The sequence below is a fragment of the Nicotiana tabacum genome, chromosome 8, assembly GCF_000715075.1.
Source record: "Nicotiana tabacum cultivar K326 chromosome 8, ASM71507v2, whole genome shotgun sequence".
Lineage (NCBI taxonomy): Eukaryota > Viridiplantae > Streptophyta > Magnoliopsida > Solanales > Solanaceae > Nicotiana > Nicotiana tabacum.
In genome coordinates, this window is record NC_134087.1 from 63,562,417 (window position 1) to 63,585,997 (window position 23,581).

General features: G+C 40.6%; 1 pseudogene; it reads right to left on the minus strand.

The window, feature by feature from the left end:
- LOC107763832 (disease resistance protein Roq1-like) overlaps positions 1-18,639 on the minus strand; it is a 32,387-nt pseudogene extending 13,748 nt beyond the window's left edge.
- Positions 18,640-23,581: the final 4,942 nt, after the last annotated feature.

Below are 23,581 nucleotides of genomic sequence, written 5' to 3' on the forward strand. Positions count from 1 at the left end.
GCTGACCAAAGTGGTATCAAGAGACAAGTTTGAGCTATGCAAAGAACTTGTCGGTATACACTCAAACTAGAACCTCCGGTGTTACCTCCTTCAGGTGAATGGGACTGGAGGGGGAGGTTTGTGGGGTCCATCCCATAAATCAAGGAAGAAATTTTTTTTCCTTGATTAACAACCCATGTTTCCCTTCTGCATTTGTCAAATATGGCAGGCATGCAGAAGAAAAATGTCAAGCGTAGTAGGCGAGGTTTTGCCTATAAAAGGAGAGCTTCGCCTCTCATTTTTGACACACCAATCTCAGAGGAAAAATATATCTGAGAGTTAGAAAGAAAGAGTGAGGTTTCACAAACAGAGTATAAGAAAATAGTCCGTGAGAAAAATAGAGAGTGAGTGATATTGTAGTGAGGTGAGAATATCAAAAGAGGGTTATTTCTTTTGAGTGTCTTTTAAGTATTTTACTCGGACCTACAAAGTGTAAAATTTCTTGCTATAGTGATATCAGTTGCTCTTCTTAGGGCCGTGATTTTCCCTTATTCAAAAGGGTTTACTACGTAAAATCTTGGTGTCGTTGTTACTCTCTTATTCTTGTTAATTACCGTATCTCGGTGCTACCTTATTATTCCGCTTTTATTACCGTAAATATTACTTTGTAGGGGGGTTATTCCCAACAATATAAAAAATAATAAGAGCATATGAATCTAACAGGTAGTCATATTTAAAACTAGAACTCTAGTAAACAAATATTGAGCAAGCTATTCCCATAAATATTTCCTAAAGCCCCCTGGTAATCTATGAAAACTGAGTATGTGATTAACTTGTTTGCCTTGATGACTATACGAAACATACATGCTGCCATAAGTGTACTGCAAAATTACAGGGGAATACTTGTTGCCAGAACATTGCAATGAATTAAGTAAGAAAATATCCCATAATTGGATATCTACTTTTTTATGAAACCCATCCAAAGAGAAAATGGAAAATCTCCAACATTTTCAACCATTAGAGGAACACATACCTGATTTGCAGAAAAAATAGTTTTTATATCTTTTTCAAGCCATAGTCTAGTGTGATTCCAAGGCTTGTCCCGCTCACCATCACGTGCCACTTGTTGACCCATTTGTTCTATCAAATCATGCATCTCCACCATTCCTTCTGAAATATATAAAAGTGATCTTTTGGAAAGGATATCTATTCCTATTTTTGTATTCATACCAAAACTTTTTAAGATATCTTTCACATAATCTTCCCCTTTTCCTCTAAAGAAGCATGCAATATCAAGAAATATATTCTTGTCTTCAAGGGTTAATCCATCTAGATTCAAGCTGAGCTGCTCCACAACATCTTTTTTTCCAGTACTTTTGAGTCTAACGAATGTACTTCTCCACTCATTTATGCTTCGTTTGTAGAGAAAAGATCCCAAGACCTTAAGAGCTAAGAGTAAACCTTTAGCATAATCTACCACACACTTGGAGAGTTTGAGAAACTCTTTATCCAGAATCGGCTTCTGAAAGGCATGCAAACTAAAAAGTTCAAGAGCCTCACGCTTAGGCAATTCAGGGACAGGATATAATTGGTTGTGCTTACGAAATAAATCACTGTCTCTAGTTGTTAAAATGATTCTACTGCCATCACCAAACAAGTCAGGCATTCCAATTAAATTCTCCAATTGGTTCTCATCATCAAAAACAATCAGAACTTTCCTGAGACAAAGTTTCTTTTTTATCAAGCTCGCTCCTTCACAAACACATGTTATTTCAATAGATTTTTCATTTAAGATTCTTGAAAGGAGCACTTTCTGCAAGTGCTTCAGCCCGCGCATCTTTGACTCGTCTCTAACTTTTTCAAGAAAACAAGACCTTTGAAATTGATGAGAAATCCTGTCAAATATTTTTCTTGCAACAGTTGTCTTCCCCACGCCTCCCATGCCCATATTCCAACAAAACTAACACCACCTGATCCAACTTTTAGCAACTCCTCCACTCCACCAACCCGAGATTCAATTCCCACTAAATATTTTTCGGTAGCTGAAACTGTGCATTGAATATTTTGAAAATTCTCGTTTATACATTCTGCTTCGTTCCTGCCAAATAGAAGTACAATAAGGTAGTGAAACATATATGCATGCTAAAGATGCCAAAGCAGTTCCTATACTCCATCCAATGCTTATTTTAAACTAGTATAACATGTGAAAGGAAACAAGACCTTCACATTTACAAGAAATCTCATCAAAAATTTAGCTAGCAAAAGTGATGTTCCCTGCTTTACCTTTTCTCTTACTCACATTCCAACCACCACCAACCTATTAGGGGTTCATCTAAAGTGTGTTCTAGTCCAAAAGCTTTAATAACACCATCCATCTGAATTCTATCCACATGATGTAATTTAACCTTTTAAATTTCAAAGTAGATGGAGGATCTTGAAATATTCTCCATTTAAAGTTAGAGTTTTACTTATGTGACGACCAGACCGGTCGTTTTAAGAATTTACGCCCCGATCCCCCATTAATTACTTTCCCCAAGTTTATTTTTGCTATTTTGATTTGTCGGGATGTTCGATTTTGAGTTTCAGAGAGTTTTGGGACACTTAGTCCCTAAATGAGAGCTTAAGTGTTGGAAAGTTGACCGTAGTTGGAACAGTATGAAGATGGCCTCAGAATGGAAAACCAATGGTTCCGTTAGCTCCGTTGCGTGATTCTGGGCTTAGGGGCGTGTTCGGATTGTGTTTTGGAGGTTCGTAGAAAATTTAGGCTTGAAATACCGAAAATTGAATTTTTGAAGTTTCCGTTCCGATAGTGAGATTTTGATCCGAGGGTCAGAATGAAATTTTGAAAGTTGGAGTAGCTCCGTAGTGTTGCATGTGACGTGTGCGCAAAATTTCAGGTCATTCGGACGAGGTTTGATAGACTTTTCGATCGAAAGCGTATTTTTAGAATTTTTGAAATTCTTAGGCTTGAATCTGATGAAAAATAAGTGTTTTGATGTTGTTTTGAGCATTCCGAAGGTTGTAACAAGTTTGAATGATGTTTTAGGATTGGTTGGCAGGGTTGGTTGAGGTCCCGGGGGCCTCGGGTGTGTTTCGAATGCTCAACGGATCATTTTGGAACTTAGAGAAATTGCAGATTTTTGTTTTAGCTGTTGCAGATATTTTACTCTTCGCGTTCGCGAGTGGACCCTCGCGTTCGCGAAGAGTCAGTTGAGGAAGGTGGAATTTAAGCGTTCGTGTTCGCGAGGAAGGCTCCACGTTCGTGAAGGGGTAAGTATTTGTGCATCGCGTTCGTGTGGCTGGTGTCTCGTTCGCATAGAAGAAAATGAGCGGCTGAGCTTCAGTGAATTTAATTCATCGCGTTCGCGATAGGTGGAACGCGATCGAAAAGGCATGTTTGAGTAAAGAATCGCGTTTGTGAGGGGTTGATCACGATCGCGTAAGAGGAAAAATGGTCAAAGTTATTTTCTGCTTCGCGAACGCGAGGCTTCGACCGCGTTCGCGAAGAAGGAATTACCTGGGCAGATATAAGATTTCAAAATCGAGAGTTTAGCTATTTTTATCAAAACTTAAGCTTGGGAGCTCATATTTGAGCGAGATTTTGAGGGATTTTCAGAGATATCGATTGGGTAACGATTCTTAACTCCTCTTTGCTTGTAACCCATTAATCTAAACATGAATTCATCCTTTAATTTCGGAGTTTGTATGAAAATTGGGAGAAAGTTCTTAGATCAAGAATTTTAGTTTTGATTTGGGATTTGACATTGGATTAGGATAATTTTTATATGGTTAGACTCGTGAGGCTGTGAGAATTCTAGAAATGTAAATTTTACCTAATTTCGAGACGTGGGCCCGAAGGGCATTTCGGTCATTTTACCTAATTTCGCGTATTAGCTTAGAATTTAATTGTAGAATCAGTTACTTGAAGTGTTATTTATATTATGAAATTTAATTGAATAGATTTAGGCCATTTGGAGTCGAGTACTCGTGGCAAGAACGTGATTGAAATGCCTTGTACGTGAGGTGACGAGCGCGTACTTGTACTAATTGTTGGAAATCCGATTTTTTAAAGTAATAACTAGTATGTTTCCTTTGATGTTTCTATTACTAGCACTATTAAGACTGTTGTTAGCTTAGGAAAGCATGTCTAAGTGACTTAACTGCTTTACTTGCTCAAACTGCCTTACCTGAATTCTGTGCAGTATGCTAGGCTAGAATCACTTGTTGTATTGATATGAAATTTTGCTATTTTTGTATATTTTCCTGTTGCTGTTGTGTATTCATTTTGGGACTACGGATGTGGAATTCTGGTAGCTACCTCTTGTCTGTTTAATTTAGGACTACGGATGTGGGATTCCGGTAGATCTCCCTGCACAGTTATATGGAACTACGGGAATGCACCTGGTAGATTCCCCCAGTACTGGGTATTTACATTTAGGACTACAAAACGGGATTTTGGTAGATCTTCTCGCACTATGAGTTGGACTACGGGACGGGATCCTAGGAGATCCATTGGATATGTACATATGGGACTATAGGACGGTATCCTGGGAGATCCCCGATTGTTATTATTAGTGTTGAGCTGTACTCCTTTTCGTGTTTACCTTGCTTCTGCATAGTTGTTGATGTCTTGTACATCCTGTGTTATTTTACTGTTGTACTTATTTATATTGTTCTGTTCTATTCTGTTGATCTTTATATTTTGTTTAATCGCAGTAGGGCCCTGACCTTCCTCGTCACTACCCGACCGAGGTTAGGCTTGGCACTTACTGAGTATCATTGTGGTGTACTCATGCCCTTTCTGCGCATGTTTTTCATGAGCAAATCCAGGTACTGCGACTCAGTCCTATCACCTTTGAGGCGAGGCGACTGCTCCAGCGACTTCGAGGTATATCTGCCGCGTTCGCAGACCGAGGAGTCCCTTTCTATTCTAACTTTTAAACATTTGCCCTTTTGTATTTCTTTCCCTTGTTAGATATTCTGGAGTTAGACTGTGTAGCGATCCTTAGCTTGTGATTCATGGGTTTTCGGGTCTTGGAAGTATGTATTGGTTTGAGAGTTAAATATTGTGTATGCCGAGCGGCACTTTTAAACGTTGTTTTAGCATTCTTCATTCTGTCTTAATTTGTTTTTTTTCCGCACTTGGTTTATCTTCCGTAATTTAGTCTTACCTAGTCGTATAGGACTAGGTGCCGTCACGACGTTTCACTGAGGGCGAACTGGGGTCGTGACGTCATGCAATTCCTGTAACTGATCCTTCAGCCCCTTCAACTCAGGAGGAGCCATATGATACGGAGGAATAGAAATGAGTTGAGTGCCCAGCAACAGATCAATGCCAAAATCAATATCTCTATCAGGCGGCATGCCTGGAAGATTAGCCGGAAATACATCAGGAAAATCCCGTACTACTGGAACTAAATCAACTAAAGGGGCATCAATACTGACATCTCTCACATAAGCTAAATACGCATCACACCCCTTCTAAACCATATGATGATCCTTAAGGAAAAAAATAACTCTACTGGGAGTGGGATCTAAAGTACCCCTCCACTCAACACGCGGTACACCTGGCATAGCTAGCGTCACAGTTTTGGCGTGACAATCAAGAATAGCATAATGGGGAGACAACCAATCCATGCCAAAGATAATATCAAAATCTATCATGATGAGCAATAATAAATCGGCTTTGGTCTGAAAACCACTAAGAGCAACCAAACACGACCGATAAACGCGGTCCACAATAAGAGAATCTCCTACAGGAGTAGAAACATAAACATGGGAACTCAAAGAATCGCGAGATACACCCAAATGCGGAGCAAAATAAAAAGACACATAAGAATAAGTGGAGCCTGGATCAAATAGAACTGATGCATCTCTGTGACAAACCAGTATAATACCTGTGATGACAGAATTAGAGGCAGCACCTTTGGTACGGGTAGGAAGGGCATAGTATCGGGTCTGTCCTCCCCCTTTAGGGCGACCTCTACCTCCCCGACCTCCACCTCTAGCTGGCCGATTAGGTGGGATAACAACTGGAGCTGTAACCATAGCCTGAGAACTCTGTGGGGAACGTTGTGGCTGAGAAGTCTGTGGAGGTTCACCCCTCCCAAGTCTGGGGTAATCCCTCAAAATAGGACGGGTGTCACCACACTCAAAACAAGCTCTGGGAGGATGTGGTGGCTGTGACTGGATGGAGCTAGGTCTGCTGGACTAACCTCTGAAAGCACCCCACGCAGGAGGAGCGCTAGATACCGGATGTGCATAATAAGGCTCCTGAGGTCTAGAAGGAGCTGGAATACCACTGGCTGCTGGAAGAGCTGAATGAACAGGGCGACTCATACAACCCCTGCCATGACGACCTGCTGCTGGGGCACGGGCACCAGAGAAATGGCCCGACTCTCGAGACCTCTTGGCCTCCCTCTCCTCTCTCTCCCTAGCATGCATACCTCAATCCTCCTAGCAATGCCCATCACCTGCAGATAAGAAATATCTATCTCCAACTCACGAGCCATGCTAGACCTGATGCTGGGAATAAGGCCCTCAATAAACCGGCGAATCCTCTCGCGAACAGTAGAAACCAAGGCTGGTGCATGCCTAGCCAAACTGGTGTAACAGACAACATACTCTAAGACAGTCATAGCACCCTGGCGCAAATGCTCAAACTTTGCGCACCATGCGTCCCTGAGGCTCTGAGGAACATACTCTCTCAGGAACAGATCTGAAAACTGAGTCCAAGTCAGTGAAGCAGCCTAATCCAGACTGTCTAACTCATAGGTGCGCCACCACTCATAGGCGGCTTCTCGAAGCTGGAAGGTAGTGAAGGAAACTATGCTCGATCCTGATATACCCATGGTACATAGAATATGGTGACTCTCATCTAAAAATCCCAGAGCATCCTCCGATGCTAAACCACTGAATACAGGAGGCTTGTACCTCTTGAACATCTCAAGCCTCAGCTGCTCCTCCTCGGAAGCCGTTGCCCTCTCCTCGGGCTGAACTGGCACTGCAAGCAGTACAGGAATAATCTCAAAGACCTGCTCAACATGCACTCACTGCTCATGATTGCGGGCGGCGGGAGTTTGTACTCCTCCCCCGACCTGAGATGTAGCTGCAGCAAGGGGAAGCAACCCTGCCTGAGCCATAGTGGTGTACATGCTCATGACTAAGCTAGAGTATCCTAAAGAGTTGGAGTAGTAGTAGCAGTAGGCGTGTAAGGTGCCTAGACTCCGGCTAGAACTGCTGGTGATACCTCGACGGCAGCTCGCGTAGGTACTCTGGTTGCACCACGTGCGTGTCCTCGGCCTCTACCCCGGCCCCGGCCTCTGACGGCTGCAGTAAGGGGCACAGGTGCCTGATCATCTCGTGTAGCGCATATCCTCACCATCTATGAGAGAATAGAAGACAGAATTTTAGAATTGTGATGTCAAAAATATCGCCCGACAAGAAAATCAAATGAAGTGAAATTTTCCTAACAGTTACATAGTCTCTCGTAGATAAGTACAGACATCTCTGTACCGATCAGTGACACTCTAATAAATCGGCTTGTGATCTATGAATCCTATGAACCTAGAGCTCTGATACCAACTTGTCACAACTCAGGTTCGCCCTGCGTGAACCATCGTGACGACACCTAGTCCTCTACGACTAGGTAAGCCTAAATTGCGGAAGATAAACCAAGGAATAAAAACAAATTAAAATAGAATGAAGAATGCTAAAACAGTGTTTAAAAGTGCCGCTCGGCATACACAATATTTAACTCTCAAACCAATACATACTTCTAACTCCAGAAAATCTAACAAGGGAAAGAAATACATAAGGGCAAATATTTAAAAGCTAGAATAGAAAGGGACTCCTCGATCTACGGATATGACAGATATACCTCGAAGACGCTGGAGCAGTCACCTCGCCTCAAAGGTGATAAGACTGAGTCACAGTACCTAGATCTGCACATGAAAAACATGCGTAAAAGGGCATGAGTATACCACAGCAGTACTTAGTAAGTGCCAAGCCTAATCTCGGTTGGGTAGTGACGAGGAAGGTCAGGGCCCTACTGAGATTAAATAAAATATAAAGATCAACAGTATAGAACAGAATAGTATAAGTAAGTATAGCAGTAAAATAACACAGGATGTATAGGACAACAACAACTATGCAGAAGCAAGGTAAACATGGAAATGAATACAGGTCAACACCAATAATAACAATCGGGGATCTCCCAGCATACCGTCCTGTAGTACTATATGTACATATCCAATGGATCTCCCGGGATCCCGTCCCGTAGTCCAACTCATAGTGCACGGGGATCTACCGGAATCCCGTTCTGTAGTCCCAAATGTAGTTCCATATAACTGTGCAGTGGGATCTACCGGTAATCTAACTCGTAGTCCCAAAGTAAATGTGCAGGGAGATCTACCGAGAATCTAACCCGTAGTCCCAAAGTAAACAGACAAGGGAGAGCTACCGGAATCCCACATCCGTAGTCCTAAAATAAATAAACACAGCAGCAGGAAGATAAATAGAAATAGCAAAATTTATATTAAGGAAATAAGTGATTCTAGCCTAGCATGCTGTACAGAATTCAAGTAAGGCGGTTAAATCAAATGAAGCAATTAAGTCACTTAGACATGCTTAAAGAAAATTGGGTTTCCAACAATTAGCACAAGTACGCACTTGTCACCTCACGTACAAGGCATTTCAGTTACCAAATATACCAATCCTAAGGGGAAGGTCTCCCACACAAGGTTAGACAAGTCACTTACATCGAACCGGCTCAAAATCAACCTGAGATTACGTTCTTGCCACGAGTACTCGACTCCAAATGGCCCAAATCTTTTCAATTAAATTTCATAATGTAAATAACACTTCAAGTAACCAATTCAACAATTAAATTCTAAGCTAATAAGCGAAATTAGGTAAAATAACCAAAATGCCCCTCGGGCCCACATCTCGGAATCGAGTAAAATTTATATTTCCAAAATTCTCACACCCTCACGAGTCTAACCATATAAAAATTATCCCAATCCAATGTCAAATATCCAATTAAAACTCAAATTATTGGTCTAAGAACTTTCCTCCAATTTTCGTACAAATTTCGAAATTAAAGGATGAATTCATATTTAGATTAATGGGTTACAAGCAAAGAGGAGTTAAGAATCGTTACCCAATTGATATCTCTGAAAATCCCTCAAAATATCGCTCAAATCTGAGCTCCCAAGCTTAAGTTTTGATAAAAATGGCTAAACCCTCGATTTTGAAATCTTATATCTGCCCAGGTAATTCCTTCTTCGCGAACGCGGTCAAAGCCTCGCGTCCGCGAAGCACAAAATAACTTTGACCATTTTTCTACTTATGCGATCGCGATCAACTCCTCGCGAACGTGATGCTTTACTTAGACAGGCCTTCGCGATCGCGTTCCATCTAACGCAAACGCGATGAATTAAATCCATTGAAGCTCAGACGCTCATTTTCTTCTATGCGAACGTGACACCACCTACGCGAACGCGATACACATACACTTACCCCTTTGCGAAGGCAGAGCCTTCCTCGTGAACGCGAAAGCTTAAATTCCACCTTCCTCAACTGACTCTTCGCGAACGCGAAGAGTAAAATACCTGTAACACCTAGAACAAAAATCTGCAATTTCTCTAAGTTCCAAAATGACCCGTTGAGCATCCGAAACACACCCGAGGTCCCTGGGACCTCAACCAACCCTGCCAACCAATTCCAAAACATCATTCAAACTTGTTCCAACCTTCGGAACGCTCTAAACAACATTAAAACACCTATTTTTCATCGGATTCAAATCGAAGAATTCCAAAAATTCTAAAAATACGCTTTTGATCAAAAAGTCTATCAAACCTCGTCTGAATGACCTGAAATTTTGAACACATATCACATTTAACACTATGGAACTACTCCAACTTCCAAAATTTCATTCCGACCCTCGGATCAAAATCTCACTATCAGACCGAAAACTTCAAAAATTCAACTTTCGGCATTTTAAGCCTATATTTGCTACGGACCTCCAAAACACAATCCAAATATGCCCCTAAGCCCGAAATCACCCAATGAAGCTAATGGAACCATCAAATTTCTATTCTGAGGTCATCTTTGCACTGTTCCAACTACGGTCAACTTTCCAACATTTAAGCTCTCATTTAGGGACTAAGTGTCCCAAAACTCTCTGAAACTCAAAATCGAACATCCCGGCAAATTAAAATAGCAGAAATAAACTTGGGGAAAGCAGTTAATGGGGGATTGTGGCATAAATTCTTAAAACGACCGGTCGGGTCGTCACATCCTCCTACACTTAAACATTTGTTCGTCCTCGAACGAGCATAGAGACATACCTGAAGAAGTGAAAAGATGAGGGTAACGGCAGCGCATATCCTGCTCGGTCTCCCAAGTCGCCTCCTCGACCTACTGGCCTCGCCACTGAACCATTACTGATGCAATGTTCTTTGACCTCAGCTTTCTAACCTGCCTATCCAATATTGCCACTGGCTCCTCAACATAGGATAGATCCTTGTCCAACTGGACTGAACTGAAATCCAACACGTGTGACCAATCACCGTGTTACCTCCGGAGCATCGAAACATGAAATACCAGATGAACTCCTGCCAAGCTGGGAGGTAAAGCAAGCTCATAAGCAACCTCCCCAGCATGCCTCAATATCTCAAAAGGGACAATAAACCTCGGACTCAACTTCCCTTTCTTCCCAAATCTCATAACGCCCTTCATAGGCGAAACCCGAAGCAGAACCCGCTCTCCAACCATATAGGAAACATCACGAACCTTCCGATTCGCGTAACTCTTCTGTCTGGACTGGGCTGTACATAGTCTATCCTGAATCACCTTAACCTTCTCTAAAGCATCCTAAACCAAGTCTGTGCCCAATAGTCTAGCTTCACTCAGCTCAAACCAACCCACCGGGGATCTACACCGCCTACCATATAAAGTCTCATATGGTGCCATCTGAATGTTGGACTGATAGCTGTTGTTGTAAGCAAACTCCGCCAATGGCAAGAACTAATCCCAAGAACCTCCAAACTCAATACACACGCACAGAGCATATCCTCAAAAATTTGAATAGTGAGCTCGGACTGTCCATCCGTCTGCGGGTGAAATGTTGTACTCAACTCCACCCGAGTACCCAACTAATGTTGAACGGCTCTCCAGAACCGTGATGTGAACTGAGTACCTCTATCTGAAATGATGGAAATCGGAATACCATGCAGACGAACAATCTCCCGAATATAGATCTACGCCAACCGCTCCGAGGAATAAGTAGTACACACAAGAATAAAGTGAGCGAGCTTGGTCAGCCAAACCACAATCACCCAAATAGCATCAAACTTTCTCAAAGTCCGTGGGAGCCCAACTACAAAGTCCATGGTGATTCTCTCCCACTTCCACTCCGGAATCTCTATCTGCTAAAGCAACCCACCCAGCCTCTGGTTCTCATACTTCACCTGCTGACAGTTGAGACACCGAGATACGAATCCAACTATATCTTTCTTCATTCGTCTCCATCAGTAGTGCTGCCTCAAATCCTGATACATCTCTGCGACACCCGGATGAATGGAATACCGCGAGCTATGGGCCTCCTCTAGAATCAATTCTCGAAGTCCATCAACATTGGATACACAAATCCGACCCTGCATCCTCAATACCCCATCATCACCAATAGTCACATCTCTGGCATCACCATGTTGAACCTTGTCCTTGAGGACAAGCAAATGAGGGTCATCATATTGCCGCTCCCTGATACGATCAAATAAAGAAGACAGAAACCACGCAAGCTAGAATCCAACTAGGCTCCGAAAGATCCAATATCACAAACTGGCTGGCTAAGACCTGAACATCCATCGCCATAGGCCTCTCCGATGTCGGTAAATACGCCAAACTCCCCAAACTCTCTGCCCTGTGACTCAAAGCGTCGGACACCACATTGGTTTTGCCCGAATGATACGAAATAGTGATGTCATAGTCCTTCAGCAACTCTAACCACCTCCTCTGTTGCAAATTTAGATCCTTTTGCTTGAACAAGTGCTGCAAGCTCCGATGGTCAGTATAAATCTCACAAGGTACCCCGTATAAATAATGGTGCCAGATCTTCAGGGCATGAACAATGGCAACTAACTCAAGGTCATGAACAAGGTAGTTCTTCTCATGTATTTTCAACTACTTGGATGCGTAGGCAATCACCCTACCATCCTGCATCAACACCGCTCTAAGGCCAATCCTCAAGGCATCACAATAGACCATATAAGACCCCGAACCTATAGGTAATATCAAAACCGGGGCTGTAGTCAAAGCTATCTTAAGCTTCTGAAAGCTCTCCTCACACTCCTCCGTCCACTAAAACGGAGCACCCTTCTGAGTCAACCTGGTCATAGGGGCTGCAATCGATGAAAACCCCTCCACAAAACGACGGTAGTGGCCCGCCAAGCCAAGGAAACTATAGATCTCGATAGCTGAGGATGGTCTAGGCCAACTCTGCACGGCCTCTATCTTCTTTGGATCCACCTGAATACCCTCACTCGATACCACGTGGCCTAAGAATGCCACTGAATTCAACCAAAACTCACATTTCAAGAACTTAGCATATAACTTCTTCTCTCTCAGAGTCTGAAGCACAGTCCTTAGGTGTTGCTCATGATCTTCCCAACTCCGGGAATACACCAGAATATCATCTATAAAGACAATGATGAGAGTCAAGATATGGTCGGAACACATTGTGCATCAAATGCATAAAGGATGTTGGGGCATTGGTCAGCACAAATGACATAACAAGGAACTCGTAGTGTCCAAACCGAGTCCTGAAAGCAGTCTTCGAGATATCTGGCTCCTGAATCTTCAACTTATGGTAACCTGAGCGCAAATGAATCTTAGAAAACACCCGTGCGCCCTGAAGCTAGTCAAACAGATCATCAATATGAGGCAAAGGATAACGGTTCTTCACTATAGGCTTGTTCAACTGGCGATAATCAATACACATACGCATAGAACCATCCTTTTTTCTTCACAAGCAAGACAGGAGCACCCCAAGGTGATACATTAGGCCAAATAAAACCCTTATTAAGCAATTCCTATAACTGATCCTTCAACTCCTTCAACTCAGGAGGAGCCATACAATATGGAGGAATAGAAATGGGCTGAGTGCCCGATAACAGATCAATGCCAAAATCAATATCTCTATCAGGCGGCATGCCTGGAAGATCAGCTAGAAACACATTAGGAAAATCCTATACTACTGGAACTGAATCAACTGAAGGGGTATCAATACTGACATCTCTCACATAAGCTAAATACATATCACACCCATTCTCAACCATACGCTGAGCCTTAAGAAAAGAAATAATTTTACTGTGAGTGTGATCTAAAGTACCCTTGCACTCAACACGCGGTACACCTGGCATAGCCAGCGTCACGGTTTTGGCGTGACAATCAACAATAGCATAATGGGGTGACAATTGATCCATGCCCAAGATAATATCAAAATTTACCATGCTTAGCAATAATAAATCAACTCTGGTCTCAAAACCACTAAGAGCAAAACACGACCGATAAACGCGGTCCACAATAAGAGAATCTCACATAGGAGTAGAAACATAAACACGAGAACTCAAAGAATCCCGAGATACACCCAAATATGGAGCAAAATAAGAAGACACATAAGAATAAGTGGAGCCTCGATCGAATAGAACTGATGCATCTTTGTGACAAACCAGTATAACACTTGTGATGACAGAATCAGAGGCAACAACCTTGGTACGAGCAGGAAGGGCACAGTATCGGACCTGGCCTTCTCCCTCTAGGGCGACCTCTACCCCCGACCTCCACCTCTAGCTGGCTGAGCAGGTGGGGTAGCAACTGGAGCTGTAACCATAGCCTAAGAACTTTGCGAGGCACGCTGTGGTTGTGAAATCTGTCGAGTTGCACCCCTTCCAAGTCTGGGCAATCCCTCACCATATGATGGGTGTCACCACACTCAAAACAACCTCTAGGAGGACGTGGTGGCTGTGACTAGCTCGGGCCAGGTCTGCTGAACTGACCTCTGAAAGCACCCCGCGCAGGAGGCGTGCTAGATACCGGATGTGCATAATAAGGCTCCTGAGGTCTAGGAGGAGCTAGAATACCAGTGGCTGCTAGAAGAGCTGAATGAACAGGGTGACTCACACAACCCCTACCATGACGAACTGTTGTTGGGGCACGGGTACCAGAGAAATGGCCCGACTCTCGAGACCTCTTGGCCTCCCTCTCCTCTCTCTCCCTAGCATGTATAACCTCTATCCTCCAAGCAATGCTCACCACCTACTGATAAGAAATATCCATCTCCAACTCATGAGCCATGCTAGACCTGATGTTGGGAATAAGGCCCTTAATAAACCGGCGAACCCTCTCGCAAGCAGTAGAAATCAAGGGTGGTGCATGCCTAGCCAAACTGGTGTAACGGACAACATACTCTGAGATAGTTATAGCACCCTGGTGCAAATGCTCAAACTCGGCGCGCCATGCATCCCTAAGGCTTTAAGGAACATACTCTCTCAAGAATAGATCTAAAAACTGAGTCCAAGTCAGTGAAGCATCCTTATTCGGACTGTCTAACTTATAGGCGCGCCACTACTCTTAGGCGGCTCCTCAAAGCTGGAAGGTAGTGAAAGAAACCTCGCTCGATCCTGATATACCCATGGTACGGAGAATGCGGTAACTCTCATCTAAAAATCCCAAAGTATCCTCTGATGCTAAACTGCTGAATATAGGAGGCTTGTACCTCTTGAACCTCTCAAGCCACAGTTACTCCTCCTCGGAAGCCACTGCCCTATCATCGATCTGAACTGATACTGCAGGCAGTACAGAAATAATCTCAGGGACCTGCTCAACATGCACACGCTGCTCAGGAGTGCGGATGGTGGGAGTCTGTGCTCCTCCCGGCCTGAGAAGTAGCTACAGCAAGGGGAAGCAACCTTGCCTGAGCTAGAGTGGGGTATATGCTCATGAACTGTGCCAGAGTCTCCTGAAGAGCTGAAGTAGTAGCAACAATAGGTGTGTCAGGTGCCTGGACTCTGGCTGGAACTGCTGGTGGTACCTCGGCGGCAGCTCGCGCAGGTACTCTGGCTGCACCACGTGCGCATCCTCGGCCTCTACCCTGGCCCTAGCCTCTGACGGCTGCAGTAGGGGGCGCAAGTGCCTGATCATCTCGGGTAGCGCGTGTCCTCACCATTTGTGAGAGAATAGAAGATAGAAGTTTAGAATTGTGATGTCAAAAATATCGCACGACAAGGAAATCAAGTGAAGTAAATTTTTCCTAACAGTTACATAGCCTCTCGTAGATAACTACAGACGTCTCCATACCGATCAGCGAAACTCTAATAAACCGGCTTGTGATCCATGACTCCTATGAACCTAGAGCTCTAATACCAACTTGTCATGACCCCGGTTCGCCCTCAGTGAAACATCGTGACGACACCTAGTCCTCTAAGACTAGGTAAGCCTAAATTGCAGAAGATAAACTATGTGCGGAATAAAAACAAATTAAGACAGAATGAAGAATGCTAAAACAGTGTTTAAAAGTTCCGCTCGGCATACAAAATATTTAACATACTTCCAAGACCCAGAAATCCATGAATCACAAGCTAAGGATCACCACACAGTCTAACTCCAGAATATCTAACAAGGGAAAGAAATACAGAAGGGCAAATGTTTAAAAGCTAGAATATAAAGGGACTCCTCGGTCTACGGACGATGCAGATATACCTCGAAGTTGTTGGAGCAGTCACTTCGCCTCAAGGGTGATAGGACTGAGTCACAGTACCTGGATCTGCACATGAAAAACATGCACAGAAAGGGCATGAGTACACCACACCGGTACTCTGTATGTGCCAAGCCTAACCTCGGTCAGGTAGTGACGAGGAAGGTCAAGGCCCTACTGAGATTAAATAAAATTTAAAGATCAACAGTATAAAACATAATAGTATAAATAAGTACAACAGTAAAATAACACAAGATGTACAGGACAACAATAACTATGCAGAAGCAAGGTAAACACGGAAAGGAAATACAGCTCAGCACCAATAATAACAATCGGAGATCTCCCAGGATACCGTCATGTAGTACCATATGTACATATCCAATGGATCTCTCGGGATCTCGTCCCGTAGTCCAACTCATAGTGCGCGGGGATTTACCGGAATCCCGTTCCGTACTCCCAAATATAAATACCCAATACTGGGGGAATTTACCGGGTGCATTCTCGTAGTTCCATATAATTTTGCAGGGGGATCTACCGAAATCCCACATCTGTAGTCCCAAAATAAACAAACAAGGGGGAGCTACTGGAATCCCACATCCGTAGTCCCAAAATGAATACACAGCAGCAACAGGAAAATATACAGAAATAGCAAAATTTCATATCAAGGTAACAAGTGATTCTAGCCTAGCATGTTGCACAAAATTCAGGTAAGGCAGTTTGAGCAAGTAAAGTAGTTAAGTCACTTAGACATGCTTTCATAAGCTAACAACAAGTTTAATAGTGCAAGTAATAGAAACAGGAAAGGAAACATACTAGTAATTACTTAAAGAAAACTAGATTTTCAACAATTAGCACAAGTACGCACTTGTCACCTCACGTACAAGGCATTTCAATTACCAAATATACCAATCCTAAGGGGAAGGTCCCCCCCACAAGGTTAGACAAGCCACTTACATCGAACCGGCTCAAAATCAACCCGAGACCATGTTCTTGCCACGAGTAATCAACTCCAAATAGCCCAAATCTATTCAATTAAATTTCATAATGTAAATAACACTTCAAGTAACTGATTATACAATTAAATTCTAAGCTAATAAGCGAAATTCGGTAAAATGACCAAAACGCCCCTCGGGCCCACATCTCGGAATCGGGTAAAATTTATATTTCCAGAATTCTCACACCCTCACGAGTCTAACCATATAAAAATTATCTCAATCCAATGTCAAATCTCCAATTAAAACTCAAATTCTTGGTCTAAGAACTTTCCTCCAATTTTCGTACAAATTCCGAAATTAAAGGATGAATTCATGTTTAGATTAATGGGTTACAAGCAAAGAGGAGTTAAGAATCATTTACCCAATCGATATCTCTAAAAATCCCTCAAAATCTCGCTCAAATCCGAGCTCCCAAGCTTAAATTTTGATAAAAATGGCTAAACCTTCGATTTTGAAATCTTATATCTGCCTAGGTAATTCCTTGTTCGCGAACGCGGACAAAACCTCGCTTCCGCGAAGCACAAAATAACTTTGGCCATTTTTCCTCTTATGCAATCGCGATCAACCCTTCACAAACGCGATGCTTTACTCAACAGGCCTTAGCGATTGCGTTCCATCTAACGCAAACGCGATGAATTAAATCCATTGAAGCTCAGCCGCACATTTTCTTCTATGCGAACGTGACACCACCCACGAGAACGCGATACACATACACTTACCCCTTCGCGAAGGCAGAGCCTTCACCGTGAACACGAAAGCTTAAATTCCACCTTCATCAACTGTCTCTTCGCGAACGCGAGGGTCCACTCGCCAGCATGAAGAGTAAAATACCTGCAACAGCTGAAACAAAAATCTGCAATTTCTCTAAGTTCCAAAATGACCCGTTGAGCATCTGAAACACACCCGAGGTCCCCAGAACCTCAACCAACCCTGCCAACCAATCCTAAAACATCATTAAAACTTGTTCCAATCTTAGGAACGCTCAAAACAACATCAAAACACCTATTTTTCATCGGATTCAAGCCTAAGAATTTTAAAAATTCTAAAAATACGCTTTCGATCAAAAATTCTATCAAACCTCGTTTGAATGACTTAAAATTTTGCACACACGTCACATTCAATACTACGGAGCTACTCTAACTTTAAGAATTCCATTCCGACCCTCGGATCAAAATCTCACTATCAGACCGGAAACTTCAAAAATTCAACTTTCGGCATTTCAAGTCTAAATTTGCTACGGACCTCCAAAACACAATCTGAACACGCCTTTAAGCCCAAAATCGACCAACAGAGCTAACGGGACCATCAAATTTCCATTCCGAGGCCGTCTTCACACTATTCTGACTACAGTCAACTTTCCAACACTTAAGCTTCCATTTAGGGACTAAGTGTCCCAAAACTCTCCGAAACTCAAAACCGAACATCCCGATAAATCAAAATAGCAGAAATAAACTTGGGGAAAGTAGTTAATGGGAGATCGGGGCGAAAATTCTTAAAGGTCGTCACAACTTATCAGGGAAGAAAATCCTTTTAAATGATATCTCAAAAAGCTTGTTTATTTCAAAAAAAGGGGGGGAAGTATGCAACATTTGACAGTTCAGATAGCATAATTGGTAATGATGAACAAGTCTCACAAAAATTGACTCAGACTCAAGGGTTCCGTGAATCTACTACTCACCCATTGGCAGTTTTACGAACATCCCATCCTGCTATATTGGCCTCTTTATTTAGAGTGTCCTTCCACCTCTGCACCTTCTCCAGATCAGTACCCTTGAGATCTGCCTCGTGTTTGGCCAGCACTTTAGCAAAGCTATTTCTGTGCATGCGTACATCTGATGGCTCAATGTTATAGAAGACTGGGATGGCTTCCTGTCCCTTCTTGTCTGCACGCTCCATGATCTTTGTGAGTTCCTCCAAGCACCACGTGGATGAAGCATAGTTCTTAGAGAAGATGATAATGGCAGTTCTTGACTCCTCAATTGCTTCCAAGAGTTTTAGTGAAATGAATTTTCCTCTTTCAAGTTTCATATCGTCTTTGAATGTGTTGATTCCTCAGTCTTCTAATCGTTTGTAAAGATGGGCGACAAAGTTATTGCGAGTATCTTCCCCTCTAAAACTCAAGAAAGCATCAGATTTCCATTTTTGGATGGATGCATTTTGGGAAACCATGAGGATTGTTGGACTTCTGGTGATCTGCAAAAAAAAAAAGAATACAAAAATAAGGAGAGCTAAATATTTTGGGATTAACAGCAGAAGGGAAAAGAGTGGGATGAAGAAGAGATGGAAAATCTCCCGGAACATTAAAAGAAAGTGGCGTATAACGGTTGAATTACGATACACCATTTCCTTTAATTCATCAACCTTCCTCCCGCCCTCCTTCTTCTTGTCCCTTTTACCTTCACTCTTCTTTTTAGTTACCTACTCTTATATTTTTAGATAAATTTGTCCTTTAGTCCTTAAAGCGTAGTATTAAATTCAGTTGTCCTTGAAATTTGATGTGTCTTAACTGTATACTCAATACTTTTGGACTAAATCACTGGCTAAGAATAATTGTATTTGCTCATCTGAGGAAACGGTTAGCTCAGCCACTATCCATTACAAGAGAGTTGAGTTGGTGAAACTGTGTTACGATTTTGTGAAATGGACAAAGAAGAGATTGAAAGGGGAAATAAAAGCGAGCAGAACGAATATGGTAGGAAGAGTCTAGAAAATCCGTCAACTTTAAAAATCGTGAGGTAGCCTCGTTAGATTGTACATCTTTCTACGTAGCACCCTATCTTTGATACCACCCTATCACACAGTACCCTCTTGGTACTGTTCTTTTATTAAAATTTTGCCCTTGATAAAAAAAATTGCTAGATTATTCCTTCAAGCATGTTGGGGTTTAAATAGTGTATACAAGTAATCTAATTGAAGAAAAGAAAGCAATGCGTATTCCTAATTTACAAGGATTCTGAACCAGTATTTTAAAAGGCGTTTTCGGGGCGAGGCGCACCAAAAACACCCTGAGGCGATGGTGTGGGGCGAAAGTCTCAAAAGGCGTACTCCCAGCAATTTGGGGTGTTTAAGGCACATTTTTTTAGTGAGGCGTAAGCCCCAGAGACTTTTCAAATAAAAACAAAATTTGTTGAATAAGCCCTTCATATAATACCCAAATTCTCAAAAGACTGCTTGGTAATTACTCAAAAGTTTTAAAAAGAAACTAAAAAGTATTAAATTTAAAAGTCAAGACCTTTTTTATTGATTGAAGCCCTAATTCATGGTCTTTCCCTATCCTTTATCGTGTCCGTTGATCTGCTAATATCTCCTAAAAGTAATGAATATTTTTTTTTTTACAAATACAAAGAGAACTTGCAGGTTAGTCATCCTTTTTGTTCCTCCATGTAGAAAACTTTATTCTTTTCCACTCAAGTTAATTGTTCTTCTAAGTAGCGTATAATAGATTATTTTGACTAGTTTTTTGTGGAGATGGAGCATATATATATATATATATATATATATATATATATATATATATATATATATATATAGTTCTCTTTAATTTTATGCAATTTTATCTATTTATAAATATTTACTTTAATTATATTATTTTATAAAATATTTAAAATTAAATACCTATTGGGCTTACGCCCCGTGCCTCAGGGCTTACGCCCCGCTGAGGCATATGTACAATGTCTCGCCTCACGCCCACGTCTTTCAAAATACTGTTCTAAACCTTTACCTTATTTACAAGGAATAGAATCTTGTCATACTAACAATCTCTTAATTCTTAACAATAACTAAAGCTAAACTCTATAAAATGATAATTAAGTAAGCTATTCCAACCAGCACCTTCCAAAGGCACATATAGTAATCTCCCTTTTTGTGTGTGGGTAATAACGGTGGTGTTCGAGTCGGCTTCCGTACACCTCGATTATTCCACCGGGTACCTACTACTCCCATCAGCACAGATATCGAGTAACTCTGTCCAACATGGATTAGATAGATGGTAAAAACTCACCTAGCATTTTTTAGTCTCTGCTGGGATTTGAACCCTGGTCTCCAAGTTTTACACCTATTTCATTGACCAATAAGTCACACCCTTGAGTGCAACCTTCCCCTTTTTTGTTCTAGGATAAGTAAGCCACAAGTAGTATGAAAATAGTGTTGGGATATATTATTAACCATGCGGTTTAGACATAGTATTATATTTTATTCTTTATGGAACAATTATTTATTTAATTTATTAAATTCAATAAAGTATTATTTTAAATAGATCATTTGTTACATGTGTGTCCTTTTAGTTATGTAGTAGACAATTTAGTGTATGGAGTCTTAGCTCATGCACAGAAGATTAAATTGTTGGTTCTCATAATTAATAAACTATGTTCACAATCAAAGATATTGTTGGACAAAATATCTTGATGATTGTAGCACAAGATTATCGTATAATTTGTCTTGATTATGGGAGTAGTTTTACTCCAACTTCTTGTGCTAGTATACTCAATGTATATTGAACAGACCAAGTAGAGAAAAGATGTTTTTGTACTGAATATTATATAATATTTTCTCTAATTCATTAAATGAGCTTATACTCCTAATCTTGATATAATTATTATGATCAATGTAATTTGTTTATTGTTTTGATTTATCAAGAGGTACGACTCTATTTAGAGTTAGTATATGCCTAATAGATTGGACAATAACGAATAACATTTGTGAATAATAATTAGTTGATAGAATCCATGACTTGGTTTTGGGTTTGATGATGCCCCTTTATGTAAGCTTATAAATTTTCGTGTGAGAACCCGGCCGGTGGATTTTGTATCCGTCACATGAAATAGTTAAGCGGAATTATAAAGGATTTAATTAGTTAATTGAATTAAATTTTCAGTGATTTAATTTAATTAACTGGTATTTGAAATCTTAACATGGGGAGTTAAAATAAGTGTTAATGAATTTTCGAAATTCATATTGAGGAGTTCAATTGCAGTTTTTAGTGGAATAAATTGCAATTAATTATAGTAAGAATTAATTCATGCTAATTTCGAATTAATACTATAATTAGTAGCCTCTTATTATTTATGTGGTCCCTGCTATACCTAGTAAAAACCTGGACAGACTTGGGTAAAAAGTAGCTTGGGAGAAAAATTATCCTTTTGAGTTAGAGCAGAATTCTACTTGCAGAATACTACACGTTTTTGAGCCCCTATTGTGGCTTAATTTCGGGTCTATTAAAGGAAGACTAGTTTCACCTAATAACTTACCTTTCAATTGTATTGTTCTTGCCCACCCAATAACAAAATCGTCCAAGGTTTTACTAGGCAAAATAGCAGAAGACTACAGCCCTGGATTCTTATTGTTTGGAAGGTTTGTGCAACTACTTCAAGAGGTTAGTGCTTCTAATCTCGTTATTATTACGTTGTCTAGTTTACATGTATTTGATGCCTAGATTGTATGCTTGCTTCCGTTGCGCATGTTCTAACAATTGGTATCAGACGCCGTCTTACATCTAACTAGATGATGTAATATTGCATGCATAGAGTAATATTAAAACGTGTTATTTATTGATACATGTTTGGGATGATTATTCTATGTCAAAAACATGATTGTATTTATTAGTATCTTAATTCTGTAATTCTGAAATTATGAATTAATATACACATGTATAAATAGTGGTGTTATTTTTAAATAACAGTATGTTTAAATTATGTTTTTTGCTTAATAACATTTTTTTGATAAAAACGTGACTGTGTTTTTGAATGCTATTAATTCTGTAATTATGGGTTAATATACATATGCATAAACAGTGAATTAATACCATTAATCTGTTTTATTTGCGTTCTATCCATAATCACAGTGTTATATTAATAAAAACTTGACTTTTTTGTATGATATTAGTTCTGTAATTTTGGATTAATATACAGAATTATGAACAGTACCGTTTTTGACTAGTGAAAAACATATTGTTTTACAATTCTGTCTAAACACGTTTTTATTAAATAAAAAAATCATTTTGAGTTCTGAAATCATGTGTTAACAAACATGAGTATATTATGTGATTTGAACAAATCAAAATTATTAAAAACCCTTAAAACGCCAAAAACAAAATTCTAGAAATTTTAGAATTCTGAATTTCTATCGAACTCCGATTGACCTCAAATTTGGTAGGTTCGTCGAAAACGGCCCAACTTAAAAAACTCATCAGCTTGCTAATGAACTATGTCATTTTTTGGGCATTCGGGGTCGTTTAGATGGAGTTTTGGCCTTTTTTCTGTTTCCTGGATTAAAAAAAATCCAGAAAATAGAAATCTATGATGGTAGGGTTCAATTCCCATTGTTTCCAATCATGTTTTACAATAATATAATAAATTTATATGGTGACATAGGTCTTCTTACACATTGGATAAATTCATTATAGATGATTACTGTAGTTTTGCCTCTAGTTAATTCATTACTTGTATTAACTCTCCAACTGAGTTACATGTTGATTGAATGAAACTAGAGTTTATAAAAGTGATATTTACCTATCTTAAATTAACAGTTTACTCTCCATCTGAGTTGGTCCTGTTTAAATTTATGGGGTTAATATCTTACATCACTCATATATTTTGCATGAATAGTTAAGTTTCCCTAACTAATCTAACTATTCAATGAGCATGGTTATATGTGTAATGTGTTGTTTTTAATTTAATTATTCTAAATACATATCTAATGATCTATTTAATATGAATATCTCTTAGATTAACCATGTCTTCATTCAACCCACTTACCTCAATTTTGAACCAAAACAAGTTAGAAGGACCGAATTATGTTGGCTGGAAAAGGAACCTTGATATTGTCCTAACTGCTGAAGGTTACAAATTTGTAATCA